Genomic DNA, 23,312 nt, shown 5'->3' on the forward strand with positions numbered 1-23,312 from the left:
GAACCATGCATGGGGCGCTGGAGTGTCAGCAGAGAGTAAGCCAAACTTCTGATCTGGTGGAATCCCCAGCTAGGGGAGGCCACGTGTCAGGTATTTTCACATGTCTTCTCATTCAGTGCCTTACCAAGTCCCTGAGGTAGGACTCCTATGCTCATCTTCACAGCTAATGACGTTGAGGCTCAGAAGAATTAAAAATTTGAGCCAGGATTCAAACCCAGTGTCGTCCAAGTCCATCTCCCTTTCCAGCTTCACCTCAGCTCAGATCTCACGTTTCTGTTTTGTTATGCTGCATCCTTTTCAAGTAAACTCATGTGTTAATCTAGATAACTAGCCTTAGGCCTGCACTGGGGCAAAAGGGAGGGAGAAAGGAAAATATGTAGTGGAGAGGGGAGTATGTAGGGCAAAATAAAAGCAGCGAAGAAAAGTTAGTGGAAGAGAAGTGAAGGTAGATTCATAACATCTTATTCCAATTCCAGTTTTACAGAATGGGATTTAAATAGAGCCATCAGTGAGAGCCTAATTCATAAGGTGCCTTTAATGAAAAATTTGACAGAGGTAAGGGAGTGAGCCATGCCTTGTTGGAAAGAGAGTCCCAGGCAGAAGGAACAGCTAGTGGAAAGACCCTGAGGCAAATGCATTCCTGGGAGTGTTAGAAATGGTGAGAAGGCCAGGACACCTGGAGCAAGGTGAGTAAACGAGAGAGGAATGGGGAGAGAAAGTCAGAGAGTGGGGCCATTTTAAGGATCTTGGCTAAAGTGGAGCCACTACAGGGCTTTTAACAGAGAAGTAATATGACCTGTTTCATGCTTCCAAAAAAAATAACTCTGGCTACTATGCCAAGAGTAGACAGTGAGCAGACAATGGTGGAAGCCAAAGACCTCAGCATCCAGATGCAGGATGATGGCTTAGACCAGGCTGGTAGCAGTGGGTTGGATAAATAAGGTAAAGTCTCTGTACTTTAAGAACTCACAGTCTAATGGGAAGCAAATAGGTTAGGTAATTACAATACACTGTGAAAAGGGAAATAGTGTCCCAAAGAAGAGGCCATTCTTACTAGCTTTCCTGAGAGGGTAGAAGCACCTCTTCTATCAAGTTTCCAAGGGAGTTGGAATTTGCTGGGTTTTGAGGGGGCCATTGGGTGAATACTTGATAAGAGTTAACACTTTCCAGCCCTTCAGGCTTCAAAGCCCACCATCATCTAGGTGGGGCAACAAGCAGAAGAGTACTGAAAAAAAAAGTCTGTATCATGAGTCTAAGGAGATGAGCAAAGCTGAGATTATCCATATTTGTCAGAGGAAGAACATGAGGCCAATAGTCACCAGGCTTTAACCTGAGACTGGGATCAAGGTCATCAAAGTCCCAAACCAGGAATCTGAGTCACTTGAGTGGAGTCGGCCAGATGATGGAGAAAAAGAGTAAACTCATGTTCGGACTTTGTTCCAAGTCTGGAGGTTTGGGTCTGAATTCGTCATCTCCTCTTACAAATCTTGGGCAGTTCCTCACCTCTCACCTGTTTGGGATTCCAAGGTGCTTTTCTAAAGTGCTTGTTCTTATCTGGAAGATAGGACTGAAGAGAGAACAGGGGTGGGTAGCTGCTAGAATGAGGTTGGGGATCAGAAGCCTTGGGAAGGAAAGAAACACAAGTCCCAGAGTGTGAAAGAATGGATGGGCACCCCTCCCATTACCCCTAAAAATAGTTGTAATGGCAATAGCAGCAGAGGGAGATTCTGGGACAGGGCGGGAGGAGAGGCTATCAGCCCAGATAGGGAAGGCAGACTTGAGTTCCTTCTGATGTTCCGTAGCTTCCTTCTTGCATGCCTGCATCAAGTGATGCAGTTTCTCTTAGTCTCTGTTTCTTTGCCTATTAAATGGGAATGATAATCATAGCTACCTAGCAAAAGAGATCGTATACAAGCTGTCATAAAATAAAGGCCCTCAAAAACGATTATTATTTTGTACAACGTTGAGTGTAGAAAAGAGTAGTTCAGAAAAAAAGTAGTTCACAGTCTTGGGAGATGGGAGTGGGCTGGGAGGGAGGGTGCGGGGCAGGAGAGCCTTCAAAGAGGAGATGGTATCTAACTTGGGACGGGTCTTTAAGAGAGATTGCTCAAAGCAATGAGATAGAAGTTTTATTGTTTTGTGTTGTTTGCAATCTTTTACCAGCCTCATCTGGATTGTCAATTCCCTGAAGGAAACACTGCCCCAAGCTGGGCTGCAACAGCCCTGCAAAAATCTTGATTGGGCACTGGCAGTGCATCAGCAGCAGGGTGTTCAGTGCTTCACGTGACCCACAGCCGCTTAGACAAACGAGGCCTTACCTGACCCTTTATTGTAAGAGGAAATCAGAAAATTAGAAATGAATTTTAAATGAGCCAAGCCCTGAGAGACGGAGAGAGAAAAACCTGAGTGGGCACCTCCTTATCATTCCTAGCCCTGGAGGGGCCTCCAGATTCCCCAGGCATCTTTATATAATACTTTATATTTCGTGTATTAAATGCAGGAAGAACAATACAGAGGCTACTGGGATGCTCTCAGAACCACTAATTGCTATTTAATGAAAACAATTGGTGTTGGTCACTGTGCATACTTAAACAGCATTCAATAGTCATTGATCAGACCCCTACTCTATACCAGGCTTTGGCCTAAATACTAGGGAGCCAAAAGGAAATAAGTAATTTCTCTACCTTCGATGGGTTCCTAGGCTTCTAGAGAGGCAGGCATGTACATAATCTCATTGCAGTTTCTAGAGAGTTCTCCTTGTGCCTTGAAACAGAGAAAAAGCACAGTTAAATTCTGTCAGATTGGATAGGGATGGGGCAGCAAAGACAGCTGTACGCTTAAAGTTAAGACTGAGTCTGAATAAATGAACAGGAGTTTGCTATGTAAAGACAAGCAAAGCTGGAAGTAGAGAAAAAAAATCTGGGGTAGAGGAGGAAAGCTTGTGTAAATTGGAAGTGGTTGAGTAGATACAAGAAAAAGAAAGTAGAGACTATGGAATTTGCAGTCTTGTAAGTGGTCCTTAAACACTAGTGGCTAGTGGGAATAACTGACTCATGAAGCTGGACCATATCACCCTATATAAACCATCGACAGATTTAGTTCCTGTTCTCTAGGAGCTTGGTGTTAACTTCAGATTTCATCATTAAGGCCGAGTGTGATCCTTCTCAAACACTCTACTATTTAATCATTCTCAGAGAAAGGAGTAGCATAGACTATTTCTTTCCAGTGGAAGGCAGTAGCCTGTTTTTTTCCCCTAGTTCTGGCAATGAATTTGCACTAGTACACTTATCCCACTTACCTCCCCCATTCCACACCCCCATCCATCTTCCCTGTAACTGTCTGGCTTAAACTTTGGCTTACCTCCACTCTCAGAATCAACTGAGCTAATTAGAAGCATAATGAAATACACATGGGCATCAAGACAGCTGAACAAACATTAACAAATGCATAGATTAAATAAAGGATTTATATTATGTACAAGCAATGGTGTAGATGAAACATGGGTGGTGCTAGGAAGACTGAATCAGAGAATGTTCAGATAGAGAGGCATCAGAGGAAATCTGTCTTACAGTTAATCTTTTGGAATGATAGAATGAAAAGAACCAGGAAAGAGCAACCAAGGTGTGCAGCCCGAAAGAGCCTCAGACTCTGGATGCAAACATGATAGTTAAGAAACTGGTTTGAATCGCTTCTCGGCCTTTTGGCTAAGATCAAGTGTAGTATCTGTTCTTATCAGTTTAATATCTGATATGTCCTCTATCCGAGGACATTATATTAAATGGATTTTTGGAGCTGGGAGATGGAATAGGAGCTTGCTCGGTCCACTCCGCGCATCGACCCGGTATTGCAGTACTTCCGGGAACGGTGCACCAAAAAAAAAAAAAAAAAAGAAAGAAACTTGTTTGATTTAAAATTCTGAAGTTATTGACCTATTTAATGCCTAATGAGCTGAATAAAAATGATGAAGACACCCCAATGCTAGGGGGGAGAATGGTGAGGAATGCCTGATATTTCCTGTGGTCTTTGTGTGATTGGGAACATGACAGATCCTTTGCATGCATTTTCATTTAATCCTTAGAGGGAAACTACAAGGTATCATCCACATTTTAAAGAAGAGGAAACAGAGGCTGGGTAGTTTGAAAGTGGGAGAGTCAGGATTTGAACCCAGAACTATCTGGATCTAAGCTCACCTTCATAGACCTATTTCATCAGTTTACACTGATAGGCAAATTATAACTTACTGGATGCTGGTCACTGCAAGTGCGTGGTATTTACATCCAAGTACCACTTCAGGAAACCTCTCAAACCTTATTAGAAACACAGCTGAGGTTGGAACCTACCCACACAAAGTACTAAAGAATTCTCTTCATTTTTTTTTCTATAGACATAAACAATCCAAAAAGTCTTTGCTGCATGAGGGGGCAGAAAGCAAGAAATCTGTTTTGCAACCAAAAAAAGAAAGGGGGTGGTAGGAGACTATGTGGTAGACCGTACTGTTATTTCCAAACAATTACTGTACCTCTCAGGGGTAGACTGTACTTCCCCACTCCATAACAGCAGGCTTGGTTATTTGATTTACAGGTGAAATGTGAGTGGCTGTAGGGGCCACTTCCAGGTGGAATCTTTCAGAGTCAGTGTGCTTCATGATGTATTCCTTTCCTGCTTCCCTGATGATCAACAATATTCAAAATAGAGGCTAATCCAATCTGCTTGGGTCCCAGAGTGAAGGCAATGTGTAACAAAGCCACAGCTGACCTAGGAAGGCCATTGAAAATTGGGAATTGCTACCATAGTGTAACACCCTATCCTGACTAATGCAGACCCTTTCTGAATTTGTTTCTGTTGGTAATCCGGATTTCCGGTGTCATCCCCTCATAAAAGAGCCTGCTTGGGAAGTAGGAGAAGATGTACAAAATGGGATGACTGGTGCAATGCAGTGAAAGACTTTGAAATACAGAATTTGAAACTCAGTCCTGATCTGGGGGCTCAGACAGCCATTGCAGGAGAGGTACCATAGACCAATGTCATGTCCCAGAGGAAGTTACAAGGAAAGTTAAGATATAGCCACTGTTCCTCATTCATTTTTTAATCTTGTTGAAGCTTATATTTTAGCGATCAAAAGAATGCAGTAAATGTCATCTATTCTGATTGATTGACATTAGGCATGTACCTCTTACCTGAAACTAGAACATCCCTGAAGCAAGCATTGAAGAACCTGAAAATAAGCTTGGACTGTCCAAATCTGTGGATCAGTTCTTCAAAACTGGGAAGAGATTCAACCTGTTATTACTACTACCCACTTAAAAAATTAAAATATTGCAAATACAACATGCATCAAATTCTAAAATGTAACATTGTTGGGAATAGTTGGAATATTTGAAGGGCTAATTCAAGGCACAGAAATGAAGAGTTATCCAGTAAATCCATGAAGGTTAACCTTAATTGGCTAATCAAACTGAATAATGTGCAAAAAGATGCCTCCTCCTCCTCTCCCCTCCACCCAGGAGATTATACTGGGGTTTCTTTTGATAAAAGTAATAATAATAACAACAGAAATCCTTGCAACCAAAAGATGAACTGACATGATATCTAGGATTTGCTTTGAAATACTCCAGGAAAAAATGTGTAGGAGATCTGTGAAACAACACTAGCAAAATTTTGATGTCCAATGGCTACTCCCAGGAACAGGGAGTAGAAAAGGGAAGTCATAGTTTACCTTACTAAGTCCCCATAATGATCCAAAAAGTTGGAGATCATTGTCCCCACTTTATAGGTAAGGAAAACTGAGGTCACATTGCTAGTAAAGACTTGAGCCTCAATCCTATGGTTTCAAAATCCTTTCTTTTACTAATACACCACAGTGATTGTCTAAATATGTTTTCCTGGGTTCTGAGAAAAGTTGTTTTTCTATATAATGGAAACTTATTTGTAATTCCTATATTTCTACCTTTCCTTATAAGTTCTCATCTCCACTTTTGAGCAACTATTTTGAATACTTCTTGACTCATGAAGCCATTTTGATTCCATTTAATCTGACTTCATGATCACTATTAAGCTTAGTAGAATGAAAGTGGAACGTTCTTTTTTTTTTTTTAATGATTCTGAAAGCAAGAGATGCCAGAAGGCCTGTGGGCCTGCACGCACACATACACACAAACACAAAGCTTATGTTTGAGTACTCAATCAAGTGTGATTTTTCCTTTTTAACTGTTTAGCAGTTAATTCATGGCCTATTATGCCCACTTCCTATCCAATCTCTTTTTCTGCCATATTACGTATATCTAAGTTTAACCCTTCTACTGGGGTTTCTTGTTCCTTGCTACCATGAACTATGTCATCCTTGTGCTTATAAATTGCATCTGGATTTGATATGTTTCTGAAATGAATTTTGCTAGAAATGCTGATGAGATGCCTGTCTGTTCATTCAAAAAACATTTGTCCAATACTAACTCTAGGCTGAGTACTAGCTTTCAGGGCTTTTAGTACAAAGATAAAAGCAGTAGGTAGGGGGCAGTACAGCATAAAAGTGATTAAGAGAGTATGTGCTGGTGATAACAAGTGAGGGATAGCAATAAGTGAATAGAGTATGGGCTTTCTTGCCTAGGGTTAAGTCTAGCCCTGCCACTCACTAGCTCAATGACTTTAGTTGGGTCAAGTTGCTTTAGTCTCTCTGAGCCTCAATTTTCTCACATGTAAATGGGGGTAATAATAGTAACTACTGCATAAGTATGGTGTGAGTTAATTAAAACAAGGCACATATAACATGGTGCCTAGCACATAAGAAGAGCTATAAATGTGAGCTCTTCCTATTCTCCTGTGTGGTTTATAGAGAAAGGATAATGGAGGAAGGAATTTGATCTGAGGCTGAAGGCTTCAAGAAAGAGTTTGCAAGCACAGAAACATTTGAGCTCAGCCTCAAAGGAGTTCAAGTTTCTTGGAGCAAAGTAGGCAGGAGGGTGATTCCAAGTGTAAGGGCCTGGTCCCATTTTTCAAGGTGGGACATATTTGGAGAGCCCTTCCGTCCCTCCCTAGGTGTTGGAGGTGGGCAGGTTCTAAATCAGATGAGATTTGTTTGGCAACTCTATCACACTCCAAGTCCCCACTCTGCTCATTCCTCTTACTTCACCCCCCGACTAGGACTGATCACAAAAGCATACTTCTCCACCTCTCCAGAAAACCTCTTGCCCACAAACTCCTTCTTATAATCTTTTTTTTTTTTTTCAAGGAATCTTCCCTATGACCTTATGACTAATACTCTTGTAATTTGAAATAGAAAAATATTAATTATGTATACAATCTAGAAACCTCAGTATGGAGGACTAGTTAGGGAAAATACAATTTATTCATTAACCCATCACGATGCATTTGTCCAACACTGTGCCAAGGAATATGTTATATTTCCTTCCAGCCAAGATAGGTAGATATGCTTTACCTCCTTGCACAGCCAAAAGAAGGACAACAACAAATTTAAAAACAAAAAATAACCAGAACTGCCAGAAAATCGAACTGTATGGAAGTCCTACAACCAAGGAGTTGAAGAAATATTCATTCAGACTGGTTGGAGGGGTAGAGAAGGTGTGCAACAAGGCAGTGGCGGGCAGACCAGGTAGTCCCACATTTGTGTGTGGATAAACTGGGAAGAACTACTGGGGAGCAAGACAGACTACGCAACCCAGGGTTCCAGTGAGGGGAAATAAAGCCTCAAAACCTCTGAAAAAACCTGTGGGGGTTGCAGCAGTGGGAGAAACTCCCAGCCTCATGGGAGAGTTTGTTGGAAAGACCCACAGGGTCCTAGAACATACATAAACCCACCCTCCCAGGAATAAACATCAGAAGGGCCCAATTTTCTTGTGGGTAGTGGAGGAAGTGACTGAAAGCTGGCCAAGAGCCAAGCAAGCAGTATTGTTCCCTCTCAGACACCTCCCCCACAGACAGCACTACAATGGGTGGCCCTGCCCTGGCAAATACCTAAGTCTCCACCCCTTACAATGTAACAAGCCCACCAAAACAAAAAATATGGCCTAAATGAAAGAACAGACCAAAGCTCCAAAAATAGAACTAAGTGATGAAGAGATAGCCAATCTATCAGGTGTGGAATTCAAAACACTGATAATCAGGATGCTCACAGAAATGGTTGAGTATGGTCACAAAATAAAAGTAAAAGTAAAGGCTATGCAAAGTGAAATAAAGAAAAATATACAGAGAACCAACAGTAAAGAAAAGGCAAGTGGGACCCAAATCAATAATTTGGACAAGAAGGAAGAAATAAACATTTTTCTGGAACAGAATGAAGAAACAAGAATTCAAAAAAAAATAAGGAGAGGCTGAGGAACCTCCAGGACAATGTGAAATGTTTCAACACCTGAATCATAGTGATGCCAGAAGGAGAGGAGAAAGAACAAGAAATTGAAAACCTATTTAAACAAATAATGAAGGAAAACTCCCCCAATCTGGCAAAGGAAATAGACTTCCAGGAAGTCCAGGAAGCTAGAGAGCCCCTGAGAAGTCAGCCCCAAGGAAGCACATACCAAGGTACATCATAACTACATTACCTAAGATTGAAGATAAGGTAAGAATCTTAAAAGCAGCAAGAGGAAAGGAGACAGTTACCTACAAAGGAGTTCCCATAAGACTGTCAGCTGATTTCTCAAAAGACACCTTGCAGGCAAGAAAGGGCTGGAAAGAAGTATTTGAAGTCATGAAAGGCAAGGACCTACATCCTAGATTACTCTATCCAGCAAAGCTGTCATTTAGAATGGAAGGGCAGATAAAGTGCTTCCCAGATAAGGTCAAGTTAAAGGAGTTCATCATCACTAAGCCCTTATATGAAATGTTAAAGGGACTTATCTAAGAAAAAGAAGAAAATCAAATATATGAACAGTGAAATGACAACAAACTCACAACTATCAACAACTGAACCTAAAAAATAAAAACAAAAACAAACTAAACAAACAAGTAGAACAGGAACAGAATCACAAAAAATGGAGATCACATGGAGGGCTATCAGCAGGAATGGGTAGGGGGAGAATGTAGAAAAAGGTACAGGGAATAAAAAGCATAAATGGTAGGTACAAAATAGACAGGAGGGGTGGTTAAGAATAGTATAGGAAATGGAGAAGCCAAAGAACTTACATGCACAACCCATGGACATGAACTAAGGTAGGGGAATGCTGGTGGGAGGGGAGGTGCAGGAAGAAGGGGAATAAAGAGGAGGAAAAAATAGGACAACTGTAATAGCATAATCAATAAAATATATTTTTTAAATGTTAACAAAAAAAGGAATATGCTGTATTTCTTTACATTCAAGCATCATTACTGAGCAAGCAGTCTTGGATAAATGCTCTTAAGGTTTTAAATATGATTCCTTAATCCTTTTTAAACTTTTTTATTTTCTATGAAAAAGTTCAGACAGATATGCAAATAGACAAATAATACAATGAACTCACATATACCCATCATCCAACTTCAACAATTTTCAAGTACTAGCCAACATTCCAATAACGTTCACATATGGAAATTGGATGATATGTCCCTTGAATATTTTTAATTTATAAATTCTTGGTCTCCTTTTATTTTCTTGCGAAAGTGTTTGTTGAAAAAACTATACTACATTATTTTTCCTGTAGCATTTCCCACAAAACTGACCTTGCTGATTGCTTCTCTGTGGTGGTTTGTAATATGTGCTCTGTCCTCTGTGTTTCCTATAAATCAGTAGCTTGGTCTAGAGGCTGAATCGGTTCATGTGTGATTTTTTTAGGGGGTCACAACTACTTCACTGGTGGTATGTTCTTCCATAAAGGAGGCACAAAATATCTGGTCATCTAGTCTCTCATTTTTCCTAATTAAATGCTTTAACATTCTTCCTTCCAAAAAGTTATAATCAGCATAGCTTGGATTGCAAGGTAAGAATTGCAGAGGAGACCTGACTTGGGGTGATAAACACACAATACAATATACAGATGATGCATTATAGAATTGTAAACCTGAAACTTATATAATTTTATTAACCAATGTCACCCCAATAAATTAAATTAAAAAAAAAAGAATTACAGCTGATGTATAATTGGGCCACCACAGGACAACTGTTATCCCATCATCTGTTATCATTATCTTAATATTCATCAAATATTATTAAGTGCTAATTATAGCACCTGGGACCAGACTGGGCACCATGTTATAATAATCAGGATCATTGACTGAGTCCCTACTATAGGCCAGCTACTTTGTTTAGGTTATATGTAATCATCACAAGCAACCTCACAGTGCAAGTTTAGTTATGCCATTTTATAAAAGAAAAAGAAATCAAGAAGATAAAATGACTTTCCTAAGGCCACACAATTGGCAAATGGAAGAAGCAGAGGTGATATATAAAGTAAGATCTGTCTGCTTTTTCCACTAACCCCAAGTCTTTTGAAAACACAACTGAATTATAAGAATGATCCCTGCCTTCAATAGGATTATATTTGTGCAAGAAAAAGAGATAAATTACTAAAACAATTAAAGACTATCAGATAAGAAAATACTATATAGAACATAAGCAATGAAAATAATGCATTCTTCAAGTGGTGATTGCTCTAAATGAACAGGAAGGAGGAGGGAAACATCAATGTTGATTGGAGTTCCTGAGGGAAGCTTCATCAAGCAATGCAGAAATTATTGCAAATATAAAAACCTTTATCAATGAGCAAAGGGTCCTTTGCACAAGCATCCTCTCTCTTGGATCCATGTCATACTGACACAAAGATTTCATCACCATGGCAACTGGTCATTGAACCAATGAAATAATCAGTTGTCACGGTAACATAATCTCCATCCTACTCCCACCAGGCACCTGTTCAAAATCATCACATCCTCCAACAACTTCATGCCACCTTAGTGCTCCTTTCTTCTTCTGCTTAGTCACCCTGTTATTCTCTGCCACCTATGTCTGAGCCCCTAAGTTTATGGCTAGATGTGTATATGAGACTACTGATGCCAAAACAAAGGGAAGTGACTTTGTAGGTTAGAGCTCCACTATAGACAGAGAAAACCTCTGCATGTAAGGGTTGAATGAGCCATATCACTGAAGAAAGAGAACATGTGATGCTTTCCCACCACACCTCTCCCCAAATAGCACATTTCCCAAAGTATAATTCCTTTGGACTTTGAACATTGTGCTATCTGGATTCGCCTCCTACCTCTGTCCATTCTTTCACTGGCTCTGTTTTCTCCTTCTGTCTCCTAAATGTAGATATCTCTCAAGGCCCCATGCTTTGTGCCTGTTCTCTGTCCAAACTGCACTGTCCAGTACAATAGCCACCAGCTAGCCACATGATGATTATAGAGCCCTCGGAATTAACTACAGATGTACTGAACTGAGATGTGCTCTAAGTATGAAATGCACATCAGATTTTAAAGACTTCATAACCCCCCAAATGTAAAAATCTTATTAACAAAGTTTGTAGTGGTTACATGTTCAAATGACAATAATTTGAGTATGTTGAGTATAATAAAATACATTATTAAAATTTAGCCTACGTACCAGGCCATGCTGCTTATGGTGGCACTGGAGAGGGGACGCTGAGCTGTCGGGTATGAAGTGTAGCAGAACAGACTTCACCACCTGCACCTGCTGCTTCAGGTTCAGGTCAGGCAAAGAACAAGTCTTGAGATGACCAACGAGACCAAAGAAGAGTGCACTGAAGTTGAAGACACAACACTTGATCTGAAACAAGAAGTTCATGCCTACTCAACAGCGTTGAGAGAGCACTTCCCAATGCTGCTCATAGTCTTTGCTTTCTTCAGTGCTGTGCTGTGAGACTGCCTGGGGCAGCAGCAGTCATATTCTTTATAAGCTTGATAGGTCACTTTCTCTCGTTCTTTTTTTTTTTAATTATGAATAGTAGCAACTTTCATCCTTTGAAACGTGTGCTGGAAAAGAAGAATCAGCAAATACTACTGCAAGTGCAATATTTGATTATCCCTGCGAGATGAGCTTTGATCCAAACCTTCTCCACAATGATGGATTCAGGGGGTACCCCAATGGTACTTCAGCAGCACTGCGTGAAACTGGGGTTATGGAAAACCTGCTAACCTCTTATGGATTTATTTAGTGTTCAGAATGTCAAGCTAGACTTTTCTTCCACTGTTCACAGTATAATGGCAACCTGAAGGACTTAAAACTAGGAGATGATGTTGAATTCGAAGTATTGTCTGACCGGAGGACTGGGAAAGCCATTGCTATTAAACTGGTGAAGATAAAACAAAAAAAAGTCATCCCTGAAGAATGAATGAATGGACAAGAAGTGTTTTATCTGATTTACACGCCTGAAGATGTGGAAGGGAATGTTCAGCTGGAAACTGGAGATAAGATAAACTTTGTAATTGATAACAGTAAACATACTGGTGCTATAAGTGCTCAAAACATTATGCTGGTGAAAAAAAAACAAGCCCGCTGTCAGGAAGTCATTTGTGCCATGAAGGAGGCCTTTGGCTTTATTGAAAGAGGTGATGTTGTAAAAGAGATCATCTTTCACTATAGTGAATTAAAGGTGACTTAGACACCTTACAGCCTGGAGATGACATGGAATTCACAATCAAGAACAGAAATGGTAAAGAAGTTGCAACAGATGTCAGCCTATTGCCTCAAGGATCAGTCATTTTTTAAGATATCAGCATTGAACACTTTGAAGGAACTGTAACCAAAGTTATCCCCAAAGTACCCAGTAAAAACCAGAATGACCCATTGCCAGGATGCATTGAAGTTGACTTTATGATTCCTGAAGAACTTACCATTGGAGACAAAGATACAAAATCCAAGGTGCTGTTGGAAGGTGATCGTGTTAAGTTTACTATTTCAACAGACTGATGGGGCAAATTAGAACAAGTAACCAACATAGAAGTTCTAATGAAGCCAGAGAAATGGGTGTAATTGCTGCCATGAGAGATGGTTTTGGTTTCCCCAAGTGTGTGGATTGTGATGCTCAAATGTTCTTCCACTGCAGTGAAATTCTGGATGGAAACCAGTTCCATACTTCAGATGAAGTAGAGTTTACTGTCTCCTGATATGCTCTCTGCCTAAAGAAATCATGCTATTAGGATTAAAAAACTTCCCCAGGGCATGGTTTCATTCCATTCCCATTCAGATCTTTGTTTTCTGGGCACTGTTGAAAAAGAAGTTACTTTTCCCAATCCTAAAACCACTAGCCCAAATAAAGGCAAAGAAAAGGAGGCTGAGAATGGTATTATTGCTTATGATGATTATGGGCTGAAATTGACTATCATTTTTTTAAAGATTTTATTTATTTATTTTTAGAGAGGGAAGGGAGGGGGAGAGAGAGAGAGAGAAACATCAGTGTGCAGTTGCTGGGGGTCATGGCCGACAACCCAGGCATGTGCCCTGACTGGGAATCGAACCTGCAACACTGACTATCATTTTTCAAGCCAAAGATGTGGATGGATCTATTTCTCCTCAAGTAGGAAATACAGTTAAATTTAGTATTAGTGACAAACAGAGGCCTAGACAGCAGATTGCAACCTGTACATAACTTTTAGGTCATAATTCTAACTCCAAGAGGCTCTTGGGTTATGTGGCAACTCGGAAGGATAATTTTGGATTTATGGAAACAGCCAGTCATGATGAGGAAATCTTTTTCTATTACAGGGAGTTATCTGGTGATATCGAAAGCCTGGAACTGGGAGACAAAGTGGAGTACAGCTTGTCCAAAGGTGAAGACAACAAAGTCAGCGCAGAAAAAGTCAACAAAACACACTCAGTGAATGGCATTACTAAAGAAGCTGATCCTACTGATCTACTTGGGTAAAGTTTTCGTCCCTTGAGGAGTATTGATCCAACACAGACTAAGTACCAAGAAATGATCAAGGATGAAGGGAATATGAAAGGCGAGATCTATCCACCTGACATGGTTGGAATGGCCACCAAAAGGGATTGCCTGCAGAAAGGGGAGAGTGTCCAATTCCAATTGTATGTCCTGGGCCAAAATGCACAGACTATGGCCTACAACATTACACCTCTGCATAGGGCCACTGTGGAGTGTGTGAAAGATCCATTTGACTTAACTATGAAGCAGGAGATAGCAAGAAGCTCTTTTTCCATTGAAGGAAGTTCAGGATGGCATTGAGCTACAGGCTGGAGGTGAGGTGGAATTCTCAGTGTTTCTTAATCAGCACATTGGCAAGTGCAGCACTTGCAGTGTTTGGGGAGTCTATGAGGGCCCCAGGGCTGTTGCAGTTCCATGACCTAACAGGCTGATCGATGGCTTGAAGAACATCATCCTGGATGATGCCAGTGCTCCTTGCCTACTGGTTCTTTGTCAGCCAAGGGGACCAGATAACTCAATGGGATTTGGTGCAGAAAGAAAGATTCGTCAAGCTAGTGTCATTGATTAACCACATCCACAAATTGTGTCATTAATCTGCTGTGATCAAGTTAGATCCTGATAAAGGCTCTGAATATTTCCCTCTTCATTCCTTCTCACGATTTGGAATACTTATTCTATTGAGCTATTACACCAATTTTAACACCTTCCTTATGTTGTGTTTTAAAAAATAAATGTACTTAAGAAAACCATTTTAAAATTTAAAAATACATTATTAAAATTTAATTTCAGCTGTTTCTTTTTTATATTTTTAATATGGCTACTAAAAATTTAAATTGTAAATGTGGCTCACATTTATGGTTTGTACTCTATTTCTACTGGACAGTACTGCTCTAAACTTCCTCCATAAAGCCATCTCACCCATTCTCTAGGTGTCAAGTTTCTCCTCTTTAAAATGATTCTAGGATCCCAAATCCCAACCTCTGCTATGAAATTGAAACCCACATTTCCAGTGGCCTCTAGCCCTCTCACAGATAACCACCAGTTCCTCAGCTCCACGTGAGCAAAGCCATGCACTCTCCACAAAATCTGTTCTTCCTTTTGATTAGCTTTATTAACCTTTTGTATTACATTCTTATTTGGTTTTATATTTTTTAAAAATATAAAACAAAATTGATTGATCAATTTTTAGAGCAGGAGGAAAGGAGTTGGAGAGAGAGACATCAGTTTGTTGTTCCACTCATCCACGCATTCCTTGGTTGACTCCTGTATGTGCCCTGACCAGGGATCGAACCTGAAACCTTGACATGTCAGGATGACACTCCAACTGACTGAGCTTCCTGGCCAGAGTTGTATTACTTTTTTATTGCTGCTGTAGCAAATTACCACAAACTTGGCAGCTTAAAACAACACAAATTTATTATCCTGCAGGTCAGAAGTCTGAAACAAGTCCCCCTGAGCTAAAATCAAGGTGTCGCAGGGCTGTATTCCTTTGAGGCTGTTAGGAGAAAATCCATTTGCTTGCATTCCCAGTTTCTAGGGGCTGCCAGCTTTCTTTGGCTCACGACCCCCTACCATTTTCCCAGCCAACAATGACTGGCCAAGTTTTCCTCATGCTACATCACTCTGGTACTGACCCCCTTTCACTTCTAAGGACCTCTGTGATTACATGGACCCATTGGGATAGTCTGTCCATTTTAAGGTCCGCTGATCAACCAGTTAATTTCCATGGTCAATTTTAAGTCTCCCTTATGTAATATAACATAGTCACGGGTCCCAGGGATCAGGGTGTAGACATCCTGTCTGAAAGGGCTAGGCAGAGAGGGAGAATCTGTGTGCAAGGCCAACAAGAAAATAAATGCGAATCAGAACAGATACCAAGATGGTTCTCATTACTTTCAAGGAGATTGCTGACAGATAGGGAGCAGTTAAAGAGTTGGTGGGTACGAACATCAATGGTCTAATACTTTTCATAGTTCACCGTGGAATCTACTCTTCTAAGACTCCTTTCCTGATCACTCCTTTCTCCCCATTACACCTTTCTTCCATGTTAGCTTTCGTAGTTCCTTGGATATCGGTCTTACTCTTTTTGTATCATGTTTATGCATGTAACCATTGGGTCTTAACCTCTCTCCTAGATTAGAAAATATTTTGTGAACAGGAACTGTTTGCTTTAGCTTTGTGTTTAACCATGATGCCTAACATAGCACTTAATGTATAGAGGTTTCTCAATAACTATTTCTTGAATTTAGTTGAATGGAGACAACTCATGTTGACTTATAAAATGTGTCCTTTGGCACCACAGCCACTGATTTCATGAAATAGCAAACAATTTCTTAACTGACTTCCACTTAACTGATATACTCCATTCTGTCTTCAAAGAACCAGCAGTGTAATTCTTGTAGTTAATGGGCTACTGTGTACTTGAGTTTTATGCTCACCTAGGGCCACTTGTATTATATTTCATAACCTATTGATGCCAAGCATACTTGATATTATAATTATATAATTTAATTTAAAGTTATATAGAGCAATGTAATATGAATGTCAAAAGAATGAGAATTGTTTTTACAAAGACTAGGCTGAATATCCTGGAAATTCAAGAAAGTAACACATCCTAAAATCTATTGAAATAGTATGCCACTTGAACAGATTAAAGGAGAAAAAAATGATCATTCCAATAAATGAAAAAAAAGACATCAACAAAGTTTAACACTCATACAAAACTTTAAAAAAAAACTTTAAAAATGGTATTAGAAGACCACTGTTCTTATTTCCAGATAAAATGATCGATTACATACAAAATCACACAGGATGGAATCTAATAATACTAATAAGAAAGTTTAGCAAATTTGTCATAATCAAGATAAATTCCAGTCCAAATACTGTTGGATAAGAAGGTCCTACTACAGTCATTCCAAGATCCATGAACACATATTAAAGGCTTCCATGCTATGCATTGAACTAGGTGCAGATGGTTCCCTGAAGGACCAAGTGAACCAAAGAGGTGGGGTGCAAGCATCCTAGGGAGAGGACAACATGGAAGCAAATTCAGCAAGACATGGACAGGAACTAGAACCTAGGTGTCTTCTCCTGGAAGGTATAGGAGGACGGGAGAGAAATAAGTTTGGGGAAGGTAGGTTATATATAGTAAGGCTGAAGAGAGAGGTACTTGAATTTTGTCTTAATCTCAGTTTTAACATATTGTAGTTTCCAACTGAAAGCATTTTACTTATATTTTAAACTGTCGTGTCAGAAAGTAGCCATCTTCAATTTCCAAATCACTCTGAAGCTTATGCTTACATAATTTCTAAGGATAACAAAGTAATTCAGTGGGGAGAGGGATGATGGGGAAAATAGGGGAAGGGACATCAAGGAACATGTATAAAGGACACATGGACAAAGAAAAAAGGGATAGGTTCAAGGGTGGGAGGTGGGAATGGGTGGGGTGAGGGCATGTAGGGGGAGAAAATGAAGACAACTGTATTTGAAGAGCAATAAAAAATTACTAAAAAAATAAAAATTAAAAATAAAATGTAGCAATAATACAAAAGAAAAAAAACAAAGTAATTGAGATCAGAATTATCTTTTAGCCTTCTGTAATAATGGGTAAGTTGTCATACTTCTTTTTGAAATAAATTTTTATTGACATAGAAAAATTCACACACCTTTAAAAAATAAGAAGATTACAAATTAGGCCATAATTCTGTTTGACCACCATCCCAGTCTCAGTCACCTCCCTCCCCCATATAACCAAACTTAAGACTGGTAGCTCTGGAGCTAGATGGTTCAAGTTCCCATCTTGATTCTGCAACTTACTCATGACTTTGGACAAGTTACTCAGCCTCTCTCAGCTTCAGTTCATCATCATGGAGATAATAACAGTATAACCTTACAGGGTTGTTATAAAGATTGAATGAGATAAATCTTTTTTTTTAATCATTATTCAAGTACAGTTTTCTCCCTTTTACTCCCATTCCAGCCCACCCAATGAGATAAATCTTACAAAAGATGAAGAGCAAGTCTTTTTACTAGAAAGCACTCAATATTAAGTGCTATTATTAGCTGTCACTTTTAGTTCAGTACTATCTCAGTCCTTTCTCTTATACTTTAAATATACAGGGAACAGCCAATAAAACTGTTTTGTGTGAGGTTGTTTCAACTAAACAACCAAACATATTGTTCTGCAGCTTTGATTTGTCACCCAATAATAAATCCTGGAGGTCATTAATTGTACATAGAAATCAACCTTTTCTTTTATATTTTGTGTAGCCAATCCACTTCTGATAGACCTTACACCTTTAAATTTTTTCCCATTGTTTCCCGCTGCCTGTAGAAAAGCCATTCTCATAAAGTCCTACACCAAAAATCTTCATGTTCCTGCGGGTGAGGGGGTTGAGAATTGTGCAACTAGTTTAGAAGGACAAATTTAGCATGCACAGCACACCCTCTTCCCATCTCCTTCCTTTGGGGAATAGGGGGTCTGGCCACAGGTAGCAGGCTCTCTGTCCTGATCCTTCAGGTTGTGTGTTTTATAAATTCATCTAACTCTGAGGTTCAGTATTAAGAAAACAGCTTGGCTCTCACACCTGAGTCACATTCTCTAGTATAATGGAAATAAACATGTTCTTTTGGCCTCCATCTACCAGCTCTTGTCTTGTTTATCAAGTGGTCAGAACTTTGATGGAAAAGAGAAGTGTTATCAATCACCCTCAAAAGGCCTAAGCTTTGGGGTAAATTTCCCCAGGGAAGCCAAGGCAGTGGTGTATTGAGCTCAATGGAAAGTACATGATTACATAGGATCCCTTGACTTCAGGAATTCTGCACTGGAACATAAGACTTGGTACGTAGACTGGGACTATCTCTTGGAAATGATGGTGTTCAGAAAGATTTTTTAAGCATCTCCAATGTCTTGCCTGCAATCTCTGGGGTTGTGAGGTATGGCCCAGACCTAGACTAAGCCTTATCTCCTATAGGCCAGGGTCTTCTCTCTTATTCTTGTAGACAACTGAAGGGGCATTTGGAACCCAAGCCATGATATAAAATATCTTAGGAACATGAACAGTATCATAGATCAAGCAGGGCCAGGAGATAGCCAGTAATCACTGGGCCACATTTGGTACATCCAGAATGGCTACAACCTGATTCTTTATGCTAGCATTACCATTGATCTCTTATGTTGTACATAATCTCAATAGGTACATGAAGAACTTTACTGTGTGAGTAGGTCTTTTTGGATATATTTATTTCCCTAGAGATATAATAAAAGCACCCCCTATCAAAACAAAACCAAGTCAGGGAGAACATTCCTCAAATCGTACACCTAGATTGAAAGGAACGTTTAGTGACCCCATGGCTACATTATGTTCTCAGTGCTGTCTGTCATTGCCTCTGTGCCCAGCCATCACACACCTTCCTAGGAAATGAGTGCTGGCTTCGCAGCTGCGCCTCTGGGCTTCACTAGTTTGGGCTTGTTTCCCCTTGGTAGTTGGCTCAGTTCAGCTCATTTGCTCTTGGTTCCTCGTATTTCTGTTTCTTGAATACCTAGTGATACTTCTAATGAGACTATGAGAATAAAGTATTTTAGAACTTGGTTGATTTGTTATTTAATGGGTTATCTAATTTAGAATCCTTCAATTATGGATGAGGCCAGTGAGGCTTAAATGACTTTCTTAATGTCACATTGCTGGCTAGTTAGCAGTACTAGTTAGACAGGACAAGAACTTGGGTCTTTTAGTTCAGTGTTTGTTTTTTCTCCCCATACTGCTTCCCATATGCAAGGTCTGTCCAGAAAGTATCCTGCCATGTGATATTAAAAATAGAGACATTTATTGAAAAAGATATAAGATACAAGAAACATTGTACAGAGGACAATGACACCTCAGTCCCCTTCAAAGAAGGCACCTTGGGTCCTCACCCAGCTCTCCCAACCGCCATCAGCTGCCCCATCGTATTTTCCTGAATCTCATCTATGGTGTGAAATCTCTTCCCCTTTAGAAGTGATTTTAGTTTTGGGGAAAGCCACAAGTCACGGGATAGCAAATCAAGGCTGTAGGGGGACTGAGTCACCTGAGTGATTTGATGTTTCACCAAAAACTCTCCTGAGATGTGATGCATGAGTGGGCATATTGTCATGATGAAGCTGCTAACCACCAGTTGCCCATAGCTGCGACCTTCTAAATAATTTCTGCAGAGGAATGTTTAACACAAAATCTGATGCAGATTTGTTGCTCTACTTGCTCATTTTGAGTGTGAGGGCCACACAGTACACATGCTCACTTAATAGCATCTGCCACCCCATTGACTAGTACAGTGAAGTCATCATTATTCACACATGTGCATTCCAGTTCACTCTCTTTGGCTGCCAGGTTACATCGATGTTGCATAAGCCATTCTTGTTATATTAACAATGGCTGGACTTTTTCCGGACAGATCTTGTTGTATCCACTTAATCCCTGCTTTATTCAGTACATTCTCTTCTACTGAACATGACTGAATTATCTGATGCTATCAAATAACAACTGTTCCTAGGAATCCTTAGGTGGTTTCAGGTTTAAAAAAATCAATAAAATCTGAAGGCTTCAGCAAGACACAACAAACTAAATACCAAACACTGGCATTATGTGTCAGCTTCCCAGGCAAGAAGGGACAAAGCCAATTACTAATTTTTCCAAGTAATGGGTATGACTCATCTAGCTTTTGCTTTTCACCAAGGATTTAGTTTAGTAGGTGCAAGACTGTTGGCAGTTCACTTTGAAAGTCAATTACTCAGTTGTTTCACTCCTATTGTTGAAGTTAATTTTTCTTTACAGTTTTCTAATTCCTTTAATCTGAGCAGTCAGATGGATCTAAGCTCTAGTGTTTAAGGCCTTCGGCTTCACTGTCCTCACTATCTCTAGATCAAGTTCTGCTAACCCTCTCTAATGCAGTCAGGAACCACATGGGGACATGTCCCTTCCACACTTCCCTCTTACCCTAGCCCTATCCTTGCCTAGAACCCCATTTAATCTACTTTTATTGAAGATAACAACAAAAGGGGAACCAAAGAATGTCTCTGTGAAGCTCTCCTATGCAATTTCATGCCTTTCTGCAAAAACACAAAGTCATAGGGCGGTGGTGTGAGACACACAGATTGAGAAATGCGCACATGTGTTGGGCCACCTTTGATCTCACTGAGTCACCACTCCAAAGGTCATACCCAGTGGCAACAGTGGCCACATTCTCTTCTATTCCTATTTCAGGGAGGTCCCACTGGGCTGAAACTGGGATTTGGATGTTGCTGGAGTACAGGGAGATGACAGCTCTTCCAGTTTTCTACTGCACTCTCTGCTTTGCCTGACTATTGAGGAGCCGTCTAGGAAAAAATCTCAGATCATATTCACAATTCACATATCGGTATGTCTGAGGAGCTGGGGGAGCATAGGCACAGGGACAGCTGACAGAGGAAATTGCAGGCAGGACTTCAGATTCCTATGAGAGTGCTCATCAGAAAGGAAAGTGTGTGGCATAACCAGCCACACCCAGCATCAGAGCAGGAGGATTGATTGGAATGGTAGTTCTGGGACCAACTTGGAGGCTATTACGTAAATGTGTGCAGACCTAGCTGCTCTCCATGTTCTGGGGAGGAGGGAGAGGGTCAAGTTAAGGCTGCATGTGACACTAAAAGAACTGGTTTTGATACATCTGAGAACCATCATAACCCAACTGTGTGGTTGAATGAGAACATGGGTTACTTGGGTGTGGCAACAGTTAGCATCACCATGAGGTGGGTCTTGTAGTTTTTCTTGACATTTGTTTTCTATCTTGATGAAAAATTTGCCAATTTCAAAACGCATGGAATCCAACAGGCTATAGAATTTACACAGCTGATTTCTTTCTGTATGCTTATGACAGCTGTCACATTTGTGATTATTTTTCATTATTTTTTGCTCTGGCATGGTGGGAGGGCACACAAGGATGTTACAGTTGCATGGTGGGGTGGGCCTTTGATTCCTGCTGCTCTCCCGGCACATCATCTCCTGGGGGCAGTCACAGCTCCTGGGGGCATGGTTGGTGCCCCCGTACAAAGAGAAAATGTGCTTCTTCCTCCTAAAGAACACATGTGAACTTGCCTAGTGAACTACCTCACTTTTCATGCTGGATGTTAGTCCACATGTGTGCCCTCATGGAGTGCCCTTGTGCCCTGAACAACCTGCACAATTGTGCAGAATAGCACAACCGTATGCATTCGTCCCTGTCAGAGAAGCTCATGGGTATATCTCTGAATATAGCGCTAAGGAGAGGTCCAGGAAAGAAAGGCAGTACAGGCTCTGGCCTGAGCAGCAGAGTGGCCCTCAGTGGTCCAGATAAGTGGTATCAGTGTCAGAGGCAGTCCAAGCGAACTGTGGAGTAGGGATCCACACAGAAGGCAAGCAGTGGCCATAAAGTGCTATCATCCTAAGAACGCTCAAACCTACAGAAAAATTTTGTAGAAATGTATTTAAGCTAAATTTTTTGAGGATATGCCTGGGAGCAAGATTTCAATTGGTTGAGAAAATGCTCTAGAGAATGGGAGTTTTGCAGTTCATTTTGTGCATTTAGAGTCAAAGGAGGGGGATGTAAGGAGGGTTACATGGTATTTAGATTAAGGAATCATGAGAAAGCAAATGGGGTAATCTCTAGGATTGAATACAAAGGCAAATGGAGAAACATACTTCTCTTACATTTGGCATTTATAGGGTAGTTAGCATTTAACATTCACAGGAAATAGAGATAGCATGTGGACAATGTGCTAACAATGAGGAGTTTCGTGGCCTCGTGCTGGCGGTCTCGTGGTCTGGTTGTCTTGTGCTCTGGTTCCAGTGGATGTACCTTCAGGTGATCTGGAAATGAAAATTCCTTTGACATTTCAAAGGTATGTTATCCTAGATGCATAAGAATGATAGGCAGAGCTCACTTAAAGTACAGATTGACCTTTTCTAGGAAGCTTTAGGCCTGGGACGTGACTACACCCTCCATGACCTGCCCAGTTAGGAATTTATGATCAGGCCATCCTATGAGGTTGCTTATGGTCACTGAGCTTGTCTGGCCAGCCAGGTAGCCCTCTGAGCTTGTTGGGTCTACTACATAGCTCCTCTTTTATTCCCAGTTTGGAACATTAAAAGCAGAAACGAGTGAAACTAAGAAATGTGATTGAGAATGTGATTGGAGGCCATCCTTCCAAGGAGAAGGAAAGTGTCTCTTGTAGAAGAGAAATGGAACAGATCAACACACAGAAAGAAGCAGAGCAAGAATGTGTGTGCATGCATGAGGGAGAGAGGGTGAGGAAGGATTGAAAGAGTGGAAAGACCAATTTGTGGTAGTTACAAAATAGTCACAGGGATATAAAATACAGCATAAGGAATATACTCAATATTATTGTAATAACTATGTATGATACCAAGCAGTTTACTTGGAATATTAGGGGGATCACTTTGTATATTATATAATTGTATAACCATTATGCTGTACACCTGA

At 40.4% G+C, this 23,312-nt stretch overlaps 1 non-coding gene and 1 pseudogene across 1 annotated transcript; both read left to right on the plus strand.

Annotated features, from left to right (window-relative positions):
- Positions 1-3,684: 3,684 nt before the first annotated feature.
- LOC114498373 lies at positions 3,685-3,875 on the plus strand. The gene has a single exon (XR_003684789.1). It is a non-coding gene; the product is annotated as a U2 spliceosomal RNA (small nuclear RNA).
- Positions 3,876-11,820: 7,945 nt separating this feature from the next.
- On the plus strand, positions 11,821-14,419 carry LOC114497367 (annotated as a pseudogene).
- The last annotated feature ends 8,893 nt before the right edge of the window (positions 14,420-23,312 follow it).

The sequence above is a fragment of the Phyllostomus discolor genome, chromosome 5, assembly GCF_004126475.2.
Source record: "Phyllostomus discolor isolate MPI-MPIP mPhyDis1 chromosome 5, mPhyDis1.pri.v3, whole genome shotgun sequence".
Classification (NCBI taxonomy): Eukaryota; Metazoa; Chordata; class Mammalia; order Chiroptera; family Phyllostomidae; genus Phyllostomus; species Phyllostomus discolor.